This window comes from Marmota flaviventris, chromosome 19 (genome assembly GCF_047511675.1).
Source record: "Marmota flaviventris isolate mMarFla1 chromosome 19, mMarFla1.hap1, whole genome shotgun sequence".
Taxonomy (NCBI): Eukaryota; Metazoa; Chordata; class Mammalia; order Rodentia; family Sciuridae; genus Marmota; species Marmota flaviventris.
Window position 1 is genome coordinate 36,500,711 of NC_092516.1, and position 7,650 is coordinate 36,508,360.

At 42.1% G+C, this 7,650-nt stretch overlaps 1 protein-coding gene and 1 long non-coding RNA gene across 2 annotated transcripts in view; one reads left to right on the forward strand and one right to left on the reverse strand.

The window, feature by feature from the left end:
- Positions 1-4,749, forward strand: part of LOC139702951 (uncharacterized) — a 37,779-nt gene extending 33,030 nt beyond the window's left edge. Inside the window, exon 5 of the long non-coding RNA XR_011705521.1 lies at positions 2,072-4,749. This is a non-coding gene — a long non-coding RNA (uncharacterized lncRNA). The remainder of the gene's footprint in view (positions 1-2,071) is intronic.
- LOC139702950 (diacylglycerol lipase-beta-like) overlaps positions 1-7,650 on the reverse strand; it is a 51,912-nt gene that overhangs the window by 8,917 nt on the left and 35,345 nt on the right. The gene's annotated exons all lie outside the window — the stretch shown is intronic.

Here is a 7,650-nt window from a genome sequence, read left to right on the forward strand (position 1 = left end):
CTGAGGGGCTGGAAAGGATGACATTTGGAATGAGCTTAAAACTAGATGGATACTTTAAGAGAGGGAGGGTGGTTGAGTGAATGGAGCAACTGAAGAGGATCCATCAAGGGAAAAGCCAATAAGATAGGCATTGTTGTCAGGCATGGTGGAGCATGCCTGTATTCCCAGTGGCTTGGAGGATCAAAATTTCAAGGACAGCCTCAGCAAAGAGTGAGACCCTGTGTCATAATAAAAAAATTAAAAAGGGGCCTGGGGACATAGCTCAGTTGGTAGAATGCCTGCTTCATATGCACAAGGCCCTGAGTTCAATCCCAGCACCCCCCCCAAAAAAAAATTAAAAAGGGCTGGGGATATGACTCAGTGGCAGAGCACCACTGGGTTCTATCTCCAGTACCAAAGCGGGGTGGGTGGGGGAGACAGATGGCACTGTGCAAAGCCATTCTAATGCTGATCACCTGCATTGAGATGAAATACCACCAGTTGAGGCCACAGGCCTCACTACACTGCTCACACTTCATACCGGCTGCAACTCTGGGATTCCCAGGCCACTCACACCAGTCCCAGAACCATCCTCAAGTCCAGATTCACATGTCTCAGATCTTAAGTTCAACAAGCCTCAGATTCAATTGCTATTCCTGTCAGCCTGTTCCTCTTCTAGCCTAATGGAACCACTCTGCATTGGCCACAATCACCAAAGCAACAAGCAAGCCAGGCAACACATGTTCTAATTTCACATTTCATTGCAAGAAAGTCCACAGCCTGCTACAAGAGGTATCAGCAATAGCATGACTTGATTGTCCACGATTCCCAGTTTGGGAACCCTGAATTTCCTTTCTCCATATTAACACATTCCAGAAGAGGAGAAATGCCTTCCTGGTAAGGGATATAGAGCTTACCTGTAAACTGACTTTTAATGTGCATCCTCTGAGCAAACTGTCCCATTCACAAAAACTCCCACCAGCACTATAACTGCATCCTTTACTATCATCACCTCTACAGTAAGATGGTGATGGTCCCCATCACATCCTGAACCATCAGCAGAAAGCAGGGGCTCCATAGAGAGGACTTAATGCAGCTTTGTGCATACCACCATTGTCAGTGACGTGTCTACTCCTGGCTTATCACTTTCCAATTAGGAGAGCATAAAACACAAGTAAGTCAAAAGATTTTCCTTCTCTGCTGGCTCATCCCCATTCTTATTCCTCCCATCATATCAAAACTAAACAATATTTTCTTGACCTCAACTCCTATAGCTACTGACCAAATCCTCTTTTCCCATTGGGTCAACAATTATTTAAAATTATGAATAGATCAAATCCAATTGTACCACTCTCTCAAACCCTTCAAGACCCAGCTAAACAAATCCTCAAGGAGTCACAGGACCTCCCCAGGACTGAATCCCATGGCCAGTTCTGTCCTTGGGCTTGACTGTGAACAGCATTTGATACAGTTCTCCTCTAATTCCCAGATCTTTTCATTTCCTTGGCTCCTAAAACTTCATGCCTCTGGTCCTCACGCTGGCCTTACCACCAGCCCCACCCAGTCCCACCTTCTGTAGCACTTTGCACATGGGAGAGTCCTGGGCTCACCTCCTTGTCCACCTCCCAACACAGCTTTCCATGCTGATTTCCAGCGCAGGCTGTCCACTGAAGTCCCAACACAATCCCTGCCCTCTTGCTATCTCTGCTTTACCTCATGCTAACACAGCTGACTCAAAATGGCTAAAATCCAATTCTGGCCTTTTTTTCAAACCTGATTTTTCACCATTTCCCACTCCCAGTTTAATGATAACCTAGTTTTCCTGGTCACTCAGGGAACCTCTGAAGTGCTTTCCACATGGAGGCAGCATGATCAAATTATGGTTTTAGGAGAAATACTCAAGGCAGAAAATGCACTTGAGCCAGTGAAGGAAAGAAGTAGTAGAGAATGGGAGTTTCTGCAAGAGTCCAAAGAAACAAAAACAACCCCCAAAACTGTAATAATGGTAACAAGGAGAGAGTAAGGGGGAAAGGATAAAAATAACCATTGTAGTTGACCATATTTTTAACTATTTCTATTTTCCCATTTTCAGATTTGAACACTTATTTGACTCCTATGGAGTATTGTAAGCAAAAGTAGAGAAAACACATGAATAGAAAAACTGAGCAGGGATTTACTCATTTTCTGCTGCTCTTGGAAAACATGGAAGATGTGGAAACAGGTGCAGATCTGGGGATGGAAAATGCAAGCACTGGGGCCAGGGCTGTGGCTCAGTGGCCGAGCGCTTCCCTAGCCTTCCCTTCGTGAGGCACTGGGTTTGATCCCTGGCACCATATAAAAATAAAAGCAAATAAATAAATATATTGTGTCCATCTACAACTAAAAAAAAAACCTATTTTTTAAAAGGAAAAGAAAAAGAAAATGCAAGCAGAGTTGTTGAGTGATCTGGCCTACCGTGGCAGAAATCTCCTGCATAAAAACCTACCTAGAAACCTCCCAGGACACCTCATGGGAGGCTGTCCCATTAGGCCTTCCCCACCTACATGTTTCTAGCAGTGAACGAATAAGTGGGAGTCTCAGGGTGAATGAACTTCAAATCCAAATGAAAACATCTGCCATCATTTAAATGTCAGCTGAAAAAGAAATTCTGCTCTACAACACTCATCTGTTTTCGTACTCTTTTAACCACTTAAGATCATAAAATCCATAGGATTCTCTGAATAACGAATGCAGTCAGCATGGCTGGACTTTGTAGAAACTTGAGTGGCGCTGCTCAAAGGGGTATTTTATTAAGAAACTGTGACTTGAGTGGAATACAGTGGAAGGCATGCTGGCCTGGAAGTGCCCACCAACCAGCCGAGACCTTGATGAAGCCCACGTCAAGCCCAAGATTCCTCCATCGAATGAGGCAATAAGAGACTTGTCCTCACTACACGGCTTGATTCTGCAAGGACAGATCTGAGAGGGAAAGTCAAAGATCTGAGGTGCTCCTGGAGGTTGACACACCTGGAGACACTGGAGCATAAGTGGGGGGGGGGGCGGGGGGGGAGGGAGGAGTGCAGGCAGAAGTCCCGGCAGTCCCAGTGACTGCTGCCCCCCATCTGTCTCTCCTGAAGGAGCCAAGGTCCTCTCTTTGCACAGAGCCTCGAGTTGTGACATGAAGGAGAGAATGTGTCCTATTCACTGAACCAAGATGCTAGAAGAAGTTCCCCCTCAAAGTCTAGGCTATTCCAGATGCCCAGCATTGCTTTCCAAGGAAAGGAAAGAAGACCGAAACCGTGGCTTTTCCAGATGGCACAACGAATGCGCTTCGACTGCAAAAGAAAAAAAAAAAAAAAAAAAAACAGCACACACAAACGAAAAAGAACACCTGTGGCCATGCCTCACCAAGGTCACGTTTAGGGTTAGCTCAAGAAACTGAGCTTGTCAACTTCAGTAACCGATTGTTTCTCCCCTTTCTTTGCAATTCTAGCTCAGTTTGCCAGCCTAAGTGCCAAAGACCATCAATGTCCAGGGACACAATTCTTACCACAGCAAAGGGACCAGATGCTCAATGTGGAAAATCAGAAACTTAACTCTTGTTGCAGTCATCAGTGGTCCTTAAGAATGCAGAGGAAAAGAACCAGAAGATTTCTGTCCAATGCATCTTGCCTTATCTTTTTTTTTTTTTAACACAAAGAAACTTAATGCTGTATTTGAAAGCAAACACACACACACACACACAGACACACACAAGGGGACAGATCTTGAGGGACCCCCCTATGCTTTATTAAGCAACGGAGGGGCACTTTTTCAGGAGGAAAATGGCAACTGGTTACAATAGGGATCTGATTTTTATAGAGTTAAGTGAGACTTAATCATAGCAGAATATGTGGGCTGGGCAGTCAGAGAAATAGTTGTAGAATGGGAAATTGTGAAAGTCCAGAGCCCATTACTTTCCTTTTCTCCCTGCGGGTTGTTGTTTTCCATACCCTTCTGTATTAATAAATTCAGTGTGCAGTTTAATTGGGGTAGTTTCAAAAGTCATGATTTTACAATGAGTAAGTGCAGACTTTAAAAAAAAAAAAACCTTCTTGAAGGTTGAGTGTGTCTACAATGAAATCGTACTTCTTGGCAGTTGGTAAATTATCTATTCTAACATCTATCAAATTTGAATTCCACTACATTTATTTTTTGCCAAAAGATGAGTCATATTTGTTTGAAATCTGAGACAGTATGTTGAATTTTGTACATCTGTCCAAGTTTATTTCTGCCAGCCGTGGAAATCCTTCCGTGGACATCACAACACTACATTTAAGGTTAGTGTTGGTGACTTGCAAGTCCCTCAGAACCAAAATTTTAAGGTTCTGAATGTAGATGGGGTGTCAACTAAGAGTTGCCAAAGGAGCCTGCTCTTCTCCCTTAAGACTTCCCCAAGAGTTCCAAAGAACTCACTGGCAAGGGCTCTGGACTGCTTGCTATCCAAGTGTGACTGGAGGGACTGTAATGATTACTTTGGATATGAGACCCTACTTTTCTGAGAAACAGAGCACAACTTATCTATCACTTTCATTTGCAGTTCCCAAAAGATTGCCACAACCATGTCCATACTCAGATTCTAATGATTTTTCCTATCAATATTGGATAGTAAAGTGATTTACAATTCTTTTTAAATTGAAAGCACCAATTACCATTCCTAATATTCTTTGTTTTTAACTGAGCTCTTGCATGACTTATGTTATTATCCTAAATAAAATGCTTTAATAAACACAGAATTTTTTATGAATTAGACTTTTTATTAGTTGTTGGTGGACCTTTATTTTATTTATTTATATGCTGTCGAATTAGACTTTTAAACATTCTATGTTGGTGTGATTTGTTTTCATTTGATAGCAAAAGCTCTTTCAGCCTGCAAGCATTTCACATTATCTGGAAAACTTTTTCTCTATTTTGTGGAAATACTAGAATTCCTCCTCTCGATTTTGCCATTATATTGATTTGTAACACTTCTTCGATTTATGCATAAGTATATGACTTTGATTTTACCTGATCCACCATCAATATGAAAGTGTTGAACACTAACAGTGCTTACCACAGGGAGGATATAGTATTTTTACTTCCTGCCTTAAATTGTCTTGTGGGGGAAAGGAGCTGGAAGAGTTGTACATTTATTTATGTGGATCGTAACAGCTTTCTGAATTGGCAGCATAATCGCATAGTTTAATCCTCATATTATTTCCCCTTTTGCTTCATGTTTTTTTTAATATTTATTCTTTAGTTGTTGTTAGACACAATGTCTTTATTTTATTTATTTATATGGGGTGCTGAGGTTTGAACCCAGGGCCTTGGACATGCCAGGCAAGCGCTGTACCGCTGAACCACAACCCCAGCCCATTGCTTCCATGTTTTTGCTTTATGTAGCAGTCTACATTTTTTTCTCAGCATCCTAATCTTGGTTTAGTGGGTGTGGTCTGTTTTCATCCTCCTTGGACAATTCAGAGTATGCAGGAAGGGTGGGAATTCCAGTGGCAGTAGGTCAAGCCAACCACTTGCTGCCCAGACTGGGGGAAAGGGGGTTTATACCTGTCTTCATGCATGTAAATAACACAAACTGGGGTCACTCACTGTAAAGCACCATACACAGAACAAGATTTGGAACCTCAGCATGTGAAAGCCTCCTGTAGTCCTTATTCCCAAGTGAAAATAAAATTGGCTAAGATGTCACCACCATTTTTTTGTGGTCAATTAGGATGACATCTTATTAAGGAGGGTACCTGAGCTGGAATCCAGGTCTGGGCTTCACCAGGGATTTTTGTTGTTTTGCCCTCTAGTGGTCAGATGTGGAATTTTCAGGTACCCTGAACACCTGCCTAGAATGGGCCCTCCCACCTATCTGAGTTAACCTTTACAATGTAAGTATACTTTATATTATTGGGGTTCAAACCCCTACTATACCACTTAGCTACATCCCCAGCCCTTTTTGTACTGGGGATTGGACCCAGGGGTGCTCAACCACTGAGCCACATCCCCAGGCCTCTTTATTTTTTTACTTAGAGACAGGGTCTCACTAAGTTGCTTACAGCCTAAATTGTAGATGCTAGCCTCAAACTTGCTATCCTCCTGCCTCAGCCTCCTGAGCTGCTGGGATTATGGGCATGCACCACAAGGCCCAGCTTCCCCCAGACCTTTTTTCTTTTAATATTTATTTTTTAGTTGTACACAATACCTTTATTTTGTTTATTTGTTTTTATGTGGTGCTAAGGATCAAACCCAGGTCCTCACACGTGCTAGGCGGGTGCTCTATCACTGAGCCACAACCCCAGCCCCCCCCCCAGACCTTTTTAAAGAAGTTTTTATTTTGAGACAGTATCTCACTAAGTTTCTGAGGCTGATCTCAAACTTGAGATCCTCCCGATTCAGCCTCCTTAGTCACTGGTATTACAGGTGTATATCACCTTGCCCAGCTACAGTGAGGAATCTTGCATAGGTTCTTTAGGTGTTTATCATGCAAGTTTGAAGTATTGCCTGCTTTTATACCTGCAAATTTAAAAGCAAGTTGCAACACAGCACTAATCGTTTTAAATGACAAAGCAAAGATAAATTTAAAAAAATATATTTAGTTAGTTATTTAGTTAGTTATAGTTGGACACAATACCTTTATTTGATTTTTTGTTTGTTTATTTATTTATTTTTATGTGGTGCTGAGGATTGAACCCAGCACGTTGTAGTGCTCTACCGCTGAGCCACAATCCCACCCAAGGATAATTTTTTTTTAACATTTATTTATTTTTATTTTTTTTTTAGTTATCGGCGGGCACAACATCTTTGTTTGTATGTGGTGCTGAGGATCGAACCCGGGCTGCACGCAAACCAGGCGAGCGCGCTACCGCTTGAGCCACATCCCCAGCCCAACCCAAGGATAATTTTTAATAAAACTATTAATCAGCTTTTTGTCACTGTTACCAAAATCCCTGACAAGCATAACTTAAAGGAGGAAATTTTTATTTCAGGCTCTTGATAACAGAGGTCTCAGCCCATGGTCTGCCACTCCATTATTCTGAGCCCCAGGTGAAACAGAATATCCTGGTGGTTGTGATGCTCAATTCATGGCAGCCAGGAAGCAGAGAGTGGGTGAGATGCCAGGGACAAAATATAAATCCCAGGGGCTGGGATTGTGGCTCAGAAGTAAAGCGCTCGCCTAGCATGCATGAGGCACTGGCTTCCATCCTCAGCACCACAATAAAATAAAATAAAGATGTGTCCACCTATAACTAAAAGTAAATATTAAAAAAATATATATATATATATATATATACACACACACACATACATACACACATACACACACACACACTCCAAAGGCAGGTCACCCCTAGTGACCCACTTCCTCCAGTCATGCCCCACCTACCTACAGTTAACACCAGTACAGCAATCCTTTCAAATGTTTAATTCATCAAGTGGATTAACCCACTGATCATGTAACAGCTCTCAATCTAATTGCTTCACCTGTGAACACGGTTACATTGTCTTATGAGCTTTGGGTGGTACACTCATATTCAAGCCATAACAAATACTAAAATATACAGTGCAAATCTGTCCTACTTTCACCTCAGGCACTTAAAAGGTGTGAGTCTTTAGACTTCAGTTAACCAACACTATACTTGACTCTGCCAAAATACAATGAAAAGATAA